Source organism: Salminus brasiliensis, chromosome 2 (genome assembly GCF_030463535.1).
Source record: "Salminus brasiliensis chromosome 2, fSalBra1.hap2, whole genome shotgun sequence".
Taxonomy (NCBI): Eukaryota; Metazoa; Chordata; class Actinopteri; order Characiformes; family Bryconidae; genus Salminus; species Salminus brasiliensis.
In genome coordinates this window covers 31,516,618-31,532,784 of record NC_132879.1, presented here as the reverse complement: position 1 = coordinate 31,532,784, position 16,167 = coordinate 31,516,618, and the positions used below count along the sequence as shown (strand labels likewise).

At 43.0% G+C, this 16,167-nt stretch overlaps 1 protein-coding gene across 5 annotated transcripts in view; it reads right to left on the bottom strand.

Moving 5' to 3' along the window:
• plxnb2b (plexin b2b) overlaps positions 1 to 16,167 on the bottom strand; it is a 158,798-nt gene that overhangs the window by 138,559 nt on the left and 4,072 nt on the right. The window contains exon 1 of one of the 5 annotated variants that reach the window (XM_072672366.1): positions 11,530 to 11,585. The exons of the other annotated variants lie outside the window; for them this stretch is intronic. The gene's annotated coding sequence lies outside the window, so the exon portion shown is untranslated. Of the gene's footprint in view, positions 1 to 11,529; positions 11,586 to 16,167 lie in introns of those variants that run through there. 5 annotated transcript variants of the gene reach the window in all.

The following is a 16,167-nucleotide window of genomic DNA, read 5'->3' as shown; positions in this document are numbered from 1 at the left end:
CCTCAGGCTATGCAAAAGAATCACACCTCAACACCTGAGTGCTCTTCTCCTTTTTAGACTTTGTATTCCACCTGTATTTATCTCACCGCTAACAATTTCTCCCAATCTCTCTATCTATGCCCCCCCCCTCTCTCTCTCTCTCCCTCTAGGTGGTCAAGCGTGAGCCTTGGGGGAGGATTGCTGGCTGTGTGACAAATAAGCCTGGTCAGGTACGACTTTCAAATGATGAGGAGGTGTGTGGGGGGGGGGGGCAATCTGTCGATTTGCATTGGATCAGAGCTCGACGGTCTGTCCAGATTAGTGTCCACCACTCTGGTCAAAAAATGGCTTTGATGATCTGGATCCTCCTCGAAAAAAGACAATGAAGGAGAAGCAAGAGAACAGCTGGGGAACTCACTTACAGAACTGCAACAGCCACCAAACCACAGGGAGGAAATCAGGACGGATCCTGAGCACTTGTGAACGTCATGCAGCCAGATACAGCGGCTGATAAATCAACTGCTGGGGGCCGGCTGAAGTAGGGCTGAATGACATTGTTGAAAATGCCACATTGCCACAATGCCACAATGATACATACTGTCATTTAAAAAGACTAAAATAAAAAAGCAGTCAAATTCACCCAGATAAACCATCCTCGATAGCTGCGAACTATTGCTGTAGCAATGGAGAGGATGGGCATTCCAATATACTGAGACTGCATTTGCTGTGTTTAAAATTAGGCCTTAATAACACCAGACTATAATTCTTTATGTTAGCTGGATCATATACAAATACCTTCCATCTATACACCCAAAGAACATCTGTGATGGTGCTCTAAGAAGTCTGTGATTGGCAACTGGCTGATTTGCAGTATATATATTGCACACTTCTGTGATCCCCGTCTTGCGAAGGCCCACAGTGCAATAACTATTAAGGAATGATAAATTGCGCAACCAAGCTGAAGTCTGAGCATCTCAGATCATCTGAGGAGGAGGCTAGAATGAACTGTAGCTTGCTGTGCTGTAATGAGAGTCTGGGCCTCACTCACATGCTAAGACCTGCTGTCTACATGGATTCACACTTCTTTATTAAGGCCCTTGTCGGAGCCTTATTAAAAGTTGTAGAATCTGGTGGTTCTCAAGACAGCTACGACTAATTACAGCCCAGAGGGTGTAGAAGAAAGGAAATCAAAACAAGGGCACACACATACACAGCACAATATGGAGTATTTTGCTAACATATCTGTAAACGCAATACTCTTCGTTGCTTTGCACGGTTATTGTGGGTACATAAACCATGGATCAGATAACTAAGGTGGCCACTTCTAAGGTGGCATTTTCAGAAACCTCAGTTAGAGCAAACGTTTCAACAAAAATACTGGTATTAACCCTCTGGAGTCTCAGGGCAATTTCTGGATTTGTGCATGTCTTCTTAAATTCGCCTTTATGGCACTTGCATATAATAATAATAAATCTAAATATTCAGAAAGATTTTAATTCTCTCCGTAATGAGACCCCATGTGACCTAGAGCACCAAGTAAGGAGTTACTCTGACCCTAAGCAAAGTCAGATTTGAGAAATTACTGGTGAAATTTCTGGTGAAAACATACCTTTACTAATCTGGACAAATTGTTTTGGTGCTTGAAATGGCTATACCAAAGTCTTATTTTTACAAAAGCAGTGGAACGTATGAATACAACTAGCGAGAGTGTCCATTAGTCGGTTTCTCATAAACCCATTTTCGGATGCACAAATTGATAGATTACAGATGAGAGGCAGATGACGGACACACTAATCAACCAGGTACACATGGCAAGAGGCAGAAGACGAGTATCTTGACTTGTCTTCACAGCCTCGTAACTCCAGTAGTGAGTCATGTATGAGCTGGCAATGAGATGCAATGGAAAGGGCCGAGTTCTACAGATTGAGAAGCATCGCATTTGATTAGGGCTGTTCAATTAGATGAAATGCAGCAGATTTTAAATATGAAATACTACTCAGTATGGGTATGAGTATGAGTATAATAAAAGCAGTTTTTTAAGACTCATTTTGTCTGCCTGTCAAAATAATGTGATAAATATAAGACATTGTGAAATTGTCTTTAAATATCATGATCAGACCACCTTATGGGGGTGGGGGGTGGGGGGGGGTGGGCTAGGGACAATTCTAAGGGCCTGTGACTGACGGGGACCCTAAAATGTATTAAGTATTTTGGAATAATTGTTAGAGGCCCAGCGTCATATCTTTTCATGGGGCCCAAAACCCTTCGATCATGATATATTTTTTTACTCTATCACTCACCCCTAGTATTAAGTATTAATACTATAGTAGAAAGATAAACAGATTGATAGATATTCATGTATGAAATCTTGGTCATATACTACACTACTATACTACAGTACATGACCAATATTTCCACACAAAAGCAGAGAAATCCATTTCAATGGATAAATGTTTTAGCTTATCTTAAATAAATCTTTACGCCTGAGTTTTTTAAGTGGCAGAAAGAGCCGTACTGTTAATGTTGACAGTATCTTGCCATGTCATGCACCGTGATTGTGTAAAACAATGTTCTCCTGGTGAATGTAATAATGAGAACAAGAGCCAAGAGCTATGCATTCATTTTTAATGTCACACATGCAATGCATTATGTTCGCTTCACAAACACACACCAACACACACATACACACACAGACACAAAGCAAATCAGAAAATCACTTAGACTAGAATGATCAGCCTTCCCACGGAGGACAATTTAAGAACAGCAGTGCAGCAACAATGGTCACAATGCAGACTAATCGTTCATCTGAACAAGCCATTTCAGTGCAGAGCACCACAGAGATGCTGAGATATGGGTCAATTCCCCCTGAACAAGCAGCTTATTGTGTCAGGGGACACTGACCGGGCAGCAGGCAGCTGTGGACTGCAGCACGTCACGGTGCCGGACGTCACAGCTATGCACAGTGCACCTCCATGGCCGCTGTGCCGCAGACCAGAGGCAGCGATACGATTTCAAAAACATGTGTTGAAACGTCACACATCGTCTGCACCAGAGCGGCGACATGTGGAAATGCGATTTCCATTCCAACCCAAATGATTTCTGTTCAAGTTAAAAGCCCTACAAGGCTGAAAGCTTTTTTGCCGGAAGGCTTTAGGTGTATTAGGCCGGCGGCAGGTGCCAGCTGAGAGATCCTGGCCCCGGTTTGGAATCTCGGATATGACGAATGGAGTGTAATCCCAAAATGACTTACAAATTCTGGGAAGTCCATCTGTGGTTGGCAGCTCGCCTGAGACGTCCAGGTAAAGAAACCGAGTTGTGGCCAATCCGGCATTCTGGAGAACGAGACTGACAAAGCAGACACTTCATTTATGGCTGGGGATAAATCCTGAAGCAGACAAGGCTGCTCAAACCGGCGCATTTCCGTAACACAGATATAAAACACAGCCGCAGCAGCACGAGACAACGCGCTGAATCACAGCATAGTTTTAAGCAACAAATCACTCCCATTGTCTGAGCCTCTTTTAAGCAACAATATTAGTCATTCCTTAGTGTTGACTCAGACACCCATTCTGGGTATTCTTCAAAAAAAAAAAATATAATAAAAATGGTCAATGCATTTCCATGTGCTTAGATCTGTTGTAGTAACCTGAGGCCAATTTTCAGTACAATAAACAAACACACGCCCTCATTAAGCCCTACATGCTTCTGCTTCCTCCTTGTTTACTTCCCATGTATTGAAGGCCTGGTTGATGAACCTCCTCTTGAAAGCACTTAGTGTTTACACTAACACTAGTGCTGCCTGCAAACCACTTTAACCATCAGGCCTTTAACAATTACTCAGCGCTCTACTGAAATGACCGTTAACAAACAAATGGTTTGGATCCCAAGCCATGTCTCTTCTGCTTTTCTGCCTGTGGCTGTTTGGATTAGCATGTCTGTGTGCTCTGGGAGGTCTTCCTGCTTCAAGCGTCTTTGAGCCGATATGGGAGGTGTTCACGCTGGTCATCTCGCACCACCCTTGCGACAGCTGCCAAAAACACAGCGCGCTACGAACACCGCGGCGTCACATAAGTGGCCCAGGCATTCACAATCAAACCTCCATGCTATGCTCAGTGAACAACACCCGCCTTAATTGGTTCCTCTGCAACGGCTCTAGCATCCTGGGTTCTGTGAACGGTGAGATAGCATGGGCATCTGGGGTAGCACAGATTTCAATATGGCATCAGATTGGGGTAAGTGCAGCTGTGGCCATTTCGGGCCAGAATAGTGGTGACAAATTAAGGGGCCCTGCTGGTTTAGGGTTGAGCCAAGATACAGGCAGCATCCTGCATTAGTCTGCTCACCTTAGGCCAGTGGTTGTCTCTGCATTCTTCCGTTAATAACCCATCCATACTAAAGTCAAAACGCAAATGTTCTCATTCAGGAAGGCACAGAATGGTCACAGCTTTCAGAAGAAAATCTAGCTTTATAAGAAAATGCAAACACATATTTGAGTTTTTATGTACATTAACTAGGGATATCCCAAAAAGATCAAGTGGATATCGGCCATCTGATATTCAAAACCATCTGGTTTAACCGCAGTGCCATACATTGACACTATCAACAGCCTGCAGCAGTGAGGCATGTTTTCAGATCGCAATAATGCAGTTTAAGTTATTTGTCTGCAGTGTGGATTACAGCTGTCAACTTGGCTTAAAAATCCTGTTCAAATTCCCTCTTCTCTGTCAAATGTTCAAATACATACATTTCTTACATTTCTGAACATCATACAAGACGATAACACAACTGTAGTAAACTGCATTTGTCTGTGACAGGGTTGTGTACACTAAATCTAAACATCAAGCACCCCCCAAACGCGCCTAATGTTACAGACCTGTTGCTCTCAGTCTGGATGTGTGAGATGGTTGTCAAAAAGATTAATATATTCTTATTGTTTTACATATATTTTACAAAAAAGAAAAAAATCTGTTCAGAGCAGATTCATTATTCACATATCTGCAAATTATTGCAGCATTTAATTAAACTGTTAAGCAAATAATCAGAAAAGTCAGGGTTCATGTATTACAAGATGTTAAATACACTCATTTTAAAATGTATGGCAGAATGCTATGTCATTTACACTGTCCACATGAAGAAGCGTTTTATTTTCGTAGTAATTTCCAGCATATGTGACATTTGGCCAACTATGTGGCTGTTTACTACACGAAAATACAAAGTTTGAGTCGACTGATTTTTAGCATTAAAGTACAAAACATTATGGTGGAATTCTTATGCTTACATTTATGGCATCTCGTAGACTTAACCAGAGAGACTAATCATGGTGCTGGGTGATATAGTCACAAATCAGTATCATGATTACTTTGAGGTGTTGTTAAAGTTCTCCTCCATATTATTTCCATGTCGCAGGCTGGATGGAGTGTAGTGACGTGACTACACATCCAGTAAAAATAATTTTAAGGGGACAGTACATGAACATGCATAATGGGGAAAGTATTCACAGAATTTTAAATAAATGGATCGCTTTAACTGTTGTAATCAGGTAGGACAGGGCTTTATAGACTAGCGACAGGAAGGCTTAACATTAACATAATAAGATTTCATTTCAAATCATTTCTATTGATCCATTGGTTTGACTGATACAATGTTCATACAGAGAAGGAGAGAAAGATGAGAATTTGATTCAACTGCCATAATATACTTGTTGTTCTGAGGCAGCAGATGTGTGCATGTGTGCGTTTTCCAGAAGACAGATTACATGTTTTGCTTGTGACCCAAGTCTTAGAGGATGAGATGACAGGAGGACAAAAATGCCAGACCAGGCTCGAGTGCCTTGGAGATGTTTGTCATTTTTCCTACAGTGCTGCTCGCTCCAGTACACCTTCACATTTCTGACTGATCTAAAACCAGGCCAAAATTATACATTCCATTCTGCAGAAGTATGAAAACTCAGAATCATTTCACGGCAGATTTAAAACAGCCCCACAACACAGACTGCTCACCTCTCATTAATAAAACAATACTGTTCCAAATAATGGAATTTCTTTTCTTTTTTTTCGGGGATTTCAACATGAGGAGCGGAGAAAAAAAAAAATCTGATTTGTTCAGCCAAAAGAAACAAATTATTACTGGCCAGCCACAACAACACCCTCCTCATTCATTATTTTGTTCTGCGTCACATGAATGCAGATACAAGTGGTCTAATTGATATTCGAAGCTGACTTCATTAATTAAACCTCTGATTATTGCGACAAATGGATCTGGACAACTGGAGGCGCTGGTCTGCCCTTTAAAAAGCAATTGTTCAATTTATAACAAATTGTCTCTGTTCCCTCGGGAGGCTTATCAGAGGCATGTAAAGGAAACATTGGGCTCACAATATGCTGTGAAGGGGGAAAAAAAAAACGTCTAGAAAAGAACCAAATTTACCCCTTATGCATAAGCCTGTGCTGTAAATAAAACTTTCATCTACAGTAAACCATTTCTCATATCCAAAATGAGGATAAGATGGACCCTGAAAACGTGAGTGGTAAACAAAAAGGTTTATTTTTAAGGGAAGGTGTATTTTTCAGTAGAATACACACAGCCAGCAGAGTGGAGGCCGCAACAGACCAAATAATATTTTAAAAGCACTGAATTAATGCAGAGACAGACATCTCTGTTCCAATGCAAAGTCCCTACCGGAGTCAGCTTTCGGCAAGCGTACAAACAGACTTCTTTTTTCTGCTCTGTTCTGAGTGAGAGCCTGACGCTGTGTGTGCGCGCGTGCATGTGCGTATGTGTGGTGTCTTTAATATAGGTTTAACGGCATATTTAATACGAGCGACTTCGAAAGCTGCCGGAAACAAACAAACCAACAAACAAAGGTAGACAGAAAGAGAGAGAGATGGAGAGACTGTGGTTTCCACTGAGACAGCGTGGTTAGAAGAAAACAGCTATTATTTCATCTGCCACAGCTTTCGACTGAGTGACAGCACAGAGAGCGTATTCACAGATGAGTAGGAGAACTTGTGGAGCGTGTCTGGTGACTGACCAATGCTCTGAACAAAAACAGCCTCCACAAAGAAGTAACCTTTCTGAGAGGTGCAGCTTTGGCTGAAAGTCAGATGAAGATGACCTGAGTGAATCAAAACATGAACAGCCTTGGATGAAGGCAAGAGAAGCGCAGACAGAGCTTAAAGCGCACAAGGTGAGCAAGGGAGTGTTCTGAGGTCGGTGATACGGGGTGGGACGTGCGTGCGTCCTTGTCCCGTGGCCGTGACACCAGCAGGGCAGCGCACCCCCCGGCTAACTGCTGGAGCCGGATAAGAGGGTTTCGTACAGCAGGAGCGTGTCCCCACCGGTCACCTGAAGCTAATTATCAGACGCCTCAGCCCAGCCTTTCTCGCTGCTATAGCGTCTAATGAGAGCGAGGCCTTTGATATATGGACACCGCCTGCAGGGAGAGCGCACACAGACAGTATGTCACTGCCAAACACCGCTATACATGCAAATATACAAGCTGTATCTCTGTCCCTCATACTCACTCACACATACACACACACACACACACACACACACAACTTCGGCCTGGCTCAAGGACAGTCCGCCCACCTCGTTAAGGGGAGGGCTAGGGAGGCGCAGGTGAGATTGGATCCAGACATGCCTGCTCACAGATAGAATTGAATTATTGATCAGCCGACAGATTGTGTTATGAGGAATTCATGGATCCGTGGCTTGGCTTGCCCAGTTCCCCCCGGCTAGTGTCAGTGTGAAACGGAGTTAGAGAGGGGTGAAAGAATTGTGCACTTTAAGTTTGGATTATTTCGAGGAAAAGAGAGAGGGAGAGAGAGAGAGAAAGAGAGAGAGAGAGAGAGAGAGAGTGCACATGTATAGAATAGAAGCCAGAGAAAACAGAATCGATCAGTTCTTTGGTAGACGAATACAGGCTGGCCATGTATGGTTCCCCAAATAACGCTACAAGCCGTACTGTTCAGCGCAGTTCAAAGTGCTTGTCATCTCAACTCTGGAGGAAATCGAATGCTTAGGTCTCAAAACTGATCAGCGAGAGTGAGGGAAAAATGGTCTTACTGCTGAGCCCCCACAGGGGGTCTAGCCCTAGCATTAGCCACTCCAGCCTACACTGCAATCACTCTGGGATTGATTGGAAATCCAACGCAAAGGGGTATTTTTAGTCGGTCACTTAATGTGTGTATTTATAGAGGTGGTTCAACTCAACAGCACCTCCAGCCCCTTTCCACATAGCCAAGAGCCCAAAGGCTGACAGAAAGCGTTTCACACCACATCAGTTTTCCCAAGGCTTAGCCCACTTTAGCAGAAATCCCTCTCGCCTCACCCCGGACATGGCAATCGCTTCTCGCCTGGTTCTTTCATCCAAAGCTTCGGCCAAATGCCCTGCTACGCACCCTCTTTATTGTGCGCTACTTTAGTCATCAGCCCCAGCTAACACAGGCCACAAGCCTGCTGTCCTAGTCACCCAAACATTTCCACGCTCAGAAGCTCACCGAAGCGTCGCAACTCTGCAGCGTTATAATGGAGGGTTTTACACTAGCACTCAGTGTAACATTAGTGTAACACCAAATAGGAACCTACCTGAGATAAATCTCGGCTAACCTTGTTAGGTACCAGAGTGCTTAGCATTATGTCGCCAGAGCTATAACACTTGAGATTTTTTTTTTTTTTTAATGGGAAGCAAAAGCTATGCTAGTGCAAGCGTCTCTATGCTCCATTAGGAGGCTGGAGGGTAGCGGCACACTGACTTTCTTCTCATGTTCATTTAGTCTCGGAGGAATCTCTCTCTTAATTCAGCTCCAGAGTTAAAGAAGTCTGACCTTTTACCTTTCTTGAACATGCAGAAAATCATTAGCAAAAAAAGACAAGCCTCTGGTGGGCTTCTTCTTTTTCTTTTTTTAGGAACAACACTTGTTAAAAAGCCTTTTCAAGGTTTTTTTTCCCCTAAAGATTGCATGTGGTTCATGGAGTGATGCCATTTCAAGTCTTTTAGCAGAGCCAGAGAAAGTTGTGGCTTTGTATTTTTGGAGACATGTAAACAAAGGCAGAGTAAAAAATGAGTCTATGTGAGAGAGCCAGGGGGTTTCCATTACGAACGAAAAACAAACTAATTCCGTCAGATTAATTGAGCATAAAAAACAGTGGAATGTGGTGAGGACCTGGGAAGCTCTCTGAAGGGAAACCTTCTCACCATCCTTAAACACCGCTTTAAAAAAAAAGTGGCATTAGAAGAGCAAAAAAAAGGAAGGACGTTTTCTGATTCTGACGCAGACGAACACAGATTTGGTGGAGTGGGTGCTTTAAAGTTCCAGCCTTTTATCACGGAAAGCGGCATGGCAGTGTTTGTTGCTGCGACAACAGAGCCTTTCAAATACCAGCAGCACCCACATGTAGCACGTACAAAATTCATCAAGCACAGCAGAGTTGGAGCTACTCTTGGGGCAGCCGTGGCACTGTTTTGTCGATTCCAGGCTCGAACTTTAAAGGAAACACGAGAAACCCACAGGAGAACACAAACACAGAATGGCCTGGGGTGAGAACTCATGTAGCAGCAGGAGAAAGCAACAGGGCAATCTCACATGCCAAGCAACTGTTCGACGTATCCATTTTGACTGTGCAACATCTAATTGCAAAACCCTGTTAAAATTTTCTTCTGGCAGCGAAACTCCTCAACCTGTAAGGACGCATGAACCTCCACAGATCATAAACAGTCTGAACAGCTCTGGAACACAAGGCCTTGCTTCTCCTCTCTACTCAATGCACATCCTCGGTGAGAAGGAAAAAAGAAGTAAGCCAGGCAGACCAATTTGGCACCGCTTACTGCAGTAAACAGAGCAGTACGAAGTGAAGACTGGTTGTATTTTCAGTGTCGTGAGCTCAGTAATAAGATTGCCTGACCCCACCCGCAGCCCTTCGTTCGCTAATCACAATAATTAAAGGTCTGCAAACTCTGTGACGTGAATCGCGCAAGCTAACACCTTAATGAAACGCTTATTACAGAGCAGTAACATACAGTGACCGCACAGGAACCTGACATGCTAAGACTTGAGGCGTGTTTTTTTTTTTTTTTTGCTTTTTAATGGTCTTAAGACATTGGCTTCGTCGTCAGAATTTGCGTCAAAAGGATGGTGGCATGTTTGCCTCTTCCAGGCTCTTGCGGACTTGTGTTTACACATGTTTATGGGGTCTGCGCCGCAGACCGTGATGTCATTTGCTTAAATGGAGCCACTTGTTTGGGTTGACGGTCATGAAACCATAAAGCAGATATGCTAAAGATATATTACGAGAAGAGAACAGACTTCCGGCGTGGCTGGCGGTGAGCTAAAACACAGATTATACAAAATCCGACAACAGCTGATCACAAGACTATGGAGTGACATGCAGTGTGCATCCTTTAAAGGAATATAAAAAAAAGTGTGTGTGTTGGAGCTGAAGTGGAGAACATGGATTTAGTGGCTGATGAGTCAGTCCAGAGACATGCATGTCTACTTTGATCGCTGTGAATGAGCTTAGCTTGCTGGAGGCACCTGTAGAAACACAAAACACACAGCTACAATGACACATTTTGCAGATGTACCAAGTTGGGGACAGACACCAGCCTCGGGCACTGTAATGCTGGAAAAGAAGGAAGATCTGAAGAGGATTGTGTTAGAGTGAGAGGAGGAACAAAGAGGCCGAAAAAAGTACACAAGCAGTGAAAGAGGATGAAGAGATGGAGAGATAAGATGAGAACAAAATATCTAGAAACAAAAACAGGGATAAAAATATGAGTAGAATAAATGGTGGTGATGAAGAGAGAGAGCACAGAAGCTAAGCTAAGCTAAACACGAATTCCTGACAGCACACAGGGACAAGGCTCTGAACGTCCACATGCTCTCAAGCTTGCTCAGCGTGTCTTGTTTAATGGGCATAGCTGGAATTCCTGGCCCTCTCTCAGACTCGGCTCTGGGACCCTCCAGGCCTCCTCAGGCTGAGACGCGTTGCTTGCTAAACAACCCCTTGCTCTCGTGCAGCTCAGGCCTTCCTCCACAGCCGCCGCAGGGTCCAACACGGCTGACCCCTACATTAGCATCAAACGGCACGACCAAAGCAAAAGCAGTGGGTGAGACATACTGATCCGTTCCAGCTATTACTGTATTATTCAGCTAAGTAAATAACTCCTGCACCCAACATATGAACTCATTGTAGCGAACATTAAAAGAGATAAAAGCTATATAAAAGTCACAGGGCGCTACTGTTAACTAGCCCATTGTGGAGCGATTATTCAGTCATCTATTATGTTATATAAAACGAAGCCAAAATCAGCACTTCATTCTCATTGCGGCAGTAACAAGTGATAAAAAATATTGCACTTGACCCAGTTCTCCCTTTTTTGGGTTCCTGAGTCAGTAACAAGTCCAAGCAAAGGCCCCTTTGAAATTTTTATATCCGCTATAGAGGCTAGAATGAATCATTTAATACAAGTGCTATGGCCACTCCGCTCCTTTGCTCCCAACTGATTCACTCCTCCGTGTGAGCTAAACTCCCTCTTTTTCCACTCACGCAGGTTGATGTGACCTTGGTTTCCAGCTGTTGCCAGATTTCTGACCCTTCCTCCATCTGTCATGGCAGTAACGACTCCGGCCAAGCTCTCCTTCTTCATAATTAACCACTGAGAGACAAATTTCAAAATGGGAATAAATTAAAGAGAGAGGAAGAAAAATCAGCACACTAAACTGTTACCATACCAAGAACACGATCCAGCTGGACTTTCCATTAGCTGTGTTATAGCGATGATAATTAAAAATAATCTTGGCATTAGGTATTTGCTCTGTTTGAGGATTAGCGGTAGCATTACTCGCATTTGTGGAAATGAATGGCATCCTCCAGTGCTCAGCCTAATACCTCTCCAAAATGAGAAAATATATTAAAAAAAAGAATAACCCACCCCACAAAAACAAAAGCGACAGTGTGGGTGACAGGTACATGAAGTGGATCTATCATTTAGCACTTATCTGTTCAACTGAGTGGGGTTGAGGCGGTAAATCTCTTTTCTAGAGAGCAGATAAATTAAGAATGCATCAGTTCTCCTGAGAGCTTAGTCATTGCCCCCAAAATAATGCGTCAACCCACTGTCAGCTCAATTGCATTATGAATGTTCAGGTAGCCTTCATAAAATCATAAAACAAGACTTTGGCTGAAAAAGACTCTCCACGGTACACGTCAAACTGAGAAAACAGGCTTTTGCTTGCCTCTGTTTAAGTCCTGCAAGAAGATGTATAGGGAAAGCCTTAAAATACAGAGTCGCACTGAATCCTTTCATTCCTCTTCAGCTCAACAAAACATCTTGGAAACCTGCCAAAACAAAGGATGTCTAATCAGCGTTTGGAACGACTGCTTATATTAGAAAGCTGAATAGAACAAAAAAGAATATTAGAACTATTGTACACTATTTTGCATGTCCAAATGATTTCACGTTAGAAATGGGCCACCATGTGTTTAATAGTCCACATCAAATAGGCAAACCCATTCCAAACACAGGCCAAGTCCAGCTATGTATCGCATGTGTGTCTGTAGGAGTAAAGAAGGATCTCTGCTGTCCATTCTGCCAGCTCATTCTCTGCTGATGGGAAGAGCAACAGCCACGGCTGTACCATGTTTCTCACACTCCATGCCTTACGAGCCTAATTCTGCACTGATAAACTCTCTTCATGCCTATAACAAGACCCTTTGAACCAAGTGCTCATGGGCCTCTAGGCTGAGTTTGTTCTATCCCACACACTTCACAGATCTTTCATTCAACTTCAACAAGAACCACATGGGATTCTGTACACTAAACATCTACAGCCACATAAAACCAGAAAGGTTCCTCTTCATATTAAAAAGGCTTTCAGTGCAGCAGTGAGCATGATTAGAGATCAGAAACTACATGCCTTCCTGACCATTCAGCTCCCAGTTCCTTTAAAACCCTGCAGTCAAGCTTCTTTGTGTGTGTGTGTGTGTGTGCTTAGTGGTACACACTCAGGACTGATATCTGGTGTTGTCTGTCGACTACTGATGTGAAGTAACAATTTTATAGAGAGGATCATGTGATATGCTTTGGTTACTAGTGTGTGTGTATTAGCAATAGCATTAGCCTCCCGGTTCTGAATGAGCTTTCAATGCTGGTTTAAAAACAAAGAAAGGTGTGTGGTTCTCCCACTGGTAAAACAGAGTGTTTCTGTGATACATCGTCTTTTATAACGTCTCAGATATTACGATATTATGTTCCACCGCAAAAATGCAAAAAAACACATGGCCATTAATGGCGCCTTGAGGACACCAGATGGCGCGCTGAAAACGGTGGTTAAAACAAAAACTGGATTGTGGAACTGTGTTCTCGGAACTGGATTTTGATTAAAATAGCTGATACCCGATCCTTTATATCCAATATGCCCGGATCAGCTCTAAACCACTGGATCGGATCAGGACATCCCTAGTTGTCGCACACTGTTCTTTTTCATTTGCCAATGAAACTTAGCCTGATGTCTTGTTGTCCAAAGCTATTTTGCCTAATGTCCAGTTGTACAAGAGCCTAGATACAACATTGTTTTTCTCAAAATCAGAAGCTGTTTTGACGGGTGTCTGTAACTCTGTGCTGTGGATAGAGGCCGTTCACCATCATTCAACATAACAGAGAGTTGTTTATGCAGGTTATATAAATCACCATATTCGATTTTTCCCATACCTGCCTGTGTACCTACCTAACTCACAACCCTGCCCTCATGCACGCACCCTGCATGTGTACTCATTTGTGCATGCATTACAGACACACTGTTAGAGAACACCAAAAGAGACTGGATAAAGGATTGTGTTATGGAGACCTGCTGTTTGTAAGTACACTTTATGTTTGGAGAGGCATCTAGTTTGCTTGACATAAACTTTGTGAGGTGTTAGCCTCCCCTGCAAGCTCATGCTAGTGTTTTAGAGCTGCTTTAGATTCATGTATGTATTAATTTGAACTCGCTAGAAGTTAAGGGAACAATTAATGTAATTGCTGGGCCGCATAGTGTCACACCTACCCAAGGATTACGAAGTCCAGGGCTTGAAATCTGAATCTAGGTCTAGTTTTAAAGCCCTCTGCTCTACACCATCTGAGGGAAGAACAGTAGTAGAGTACAATCGCATGCCAGTTAGTTAATGTGGTATTAATATAGGATATCACATCACTCACCCTGTTTAAAAGTTCTGTTGTGCTCTCATGTGGAAATACTAATAATCTGCATGAAATAAATTACCAACACCAGTCTCAGACCTAAACATAAGTGTCTAGGCCAAGAACTGCAGCATTCCTGCATTGATGGGAAATTAAATTTTCATGTGTGGTGCAATGATGTTGGCCACTATGGTAGCTATTTCAGTGAATATGAATGCCCAAAACTAGTGACCATTAAGCGTGTCTGTGTGTGTGAGAGCACAAAGGTACAGCTTGTAATTATCAGCTGATAATTAGATTTTCCTACTTTAATAGTGAACAGTAGATCAGGCAGTGATATATAATAAACCCCTTCTAAGAATGAAAGAGGAAAAAAAGGGCTCAGAGTGCTGTGCAGTAGCTTGAATTAGGTAGATGGCACCTAAAGTAGATGGTGTGAAAGAACAAAAGCTGGTGAATGGGTAAATGAGGGAAAGAAAGTGGGAGGGGAAGCAAAGGAGAGAGCCAAGGGACGGTGGGCGGATGAAGTCGAATCAGGCCCCTCGGGGTGACAGCTCTGCGGACAGCTGCTGGTCGGGAAGTGTGAGAATGGATGTGATCTCACCTCATGCTTGCCATTTCTCACGAGGCTTTGCTATCAGATGTAACTGAGCTCATAAGTGAATGAAGAAAGTGGGAAAGAGGGGGAACACAGGACACAACACACAAATCTAACTGCTTCTTCATCTGAGTAGAGTACTGGTATTACATTACTGGAACCACATGGCTATCTACCGAGTACTGGTAATACATTACTGGAACCACATGGCTAACTACTGAGTACTGGTAATACATTACTGGAACCACATGGCTAACTACCGAGTACTGGTAATACACTACTGGCACTACATGGCTAACTACTGAGTACTGGTATTATATTACTGGCACTATGTAGCTAACTACTGAGTACTAGTATATTACTGGCACTACGTGGCTAACTACTGAGTACTGCTATCACATTACTGGCACTATGTGGCTAACCACTGAGTACTAGTAAATTACTGGCACTACATGGCTAACTACAAAGTACTGGTATTACATTACTGGCACCACATGGTTGACTACAGAGTACTGGCATTACACTACTGGCACTACATGGCTAACTACTGAGTACTGGTATTATATTACTGGCACTGGGTGGCTAACTACTATCTAGTTCATCAGTAGTTCTGCTTGGATGAGGAATAAAAGGCCTTCTTGCACTACTTCAACTACTGAAGACTGGTAATATATTACTGGAACTATGCAAAAAACACTCATAGTGATAAAGCTGCTGATTTATCAGTCCATAAATACACAATACTTTGTCCAGCACTATCATCTGCTTCCTCTCACTGTGTAGGTGCAAGTCATTGTTCAGTGCTGATCCAGAGCTATCTAACCTTAACTACTACAGCAGAAACAGCAATCTGGCTTTAGGTCAGCAGCAAAGGGCAGCCATGCCATCCTCACTGACACACAGACATTCCTGCCTCCCAGTCAGGCCAGAGAGGCCCAAAATGAGGTCAAATGACCTCTCAAAGCAGACACCATTTGACTCCACAGAAAAAAAGGAGTAAGGGCCACATGGATCAACAGTAAGACCCTTTGAAAAAAAAAAGGTCACAGCTAAACCATTTCAAGAAGGCATTTTATTCCTCATCCAAGCAGAACTACTTAAGATAAGGGCTAGCTGTTATCAAGCTTCTCAGAGTAGAACATGGCTCAGAAATTGAGAGTGAAACAAGAGTGATGCTTTTGCACATTAATGAAAAAGCAAATTACCAGTTCTAAGACCTTAAAACCCATTTTCAGAACACCTCAAATGACACTGCAGCAGTTATTAAGGCAGCAATATACACAGGACAACAGACGGGTTACAGCCTGAACAATGCTTGCTAAATTCTACTGATTGGACAGACATGAATGCCATTTGGTATTGACCATGACTGTTTCTGTTTTCTACTGAATAAATTAGCTGTCTAAAA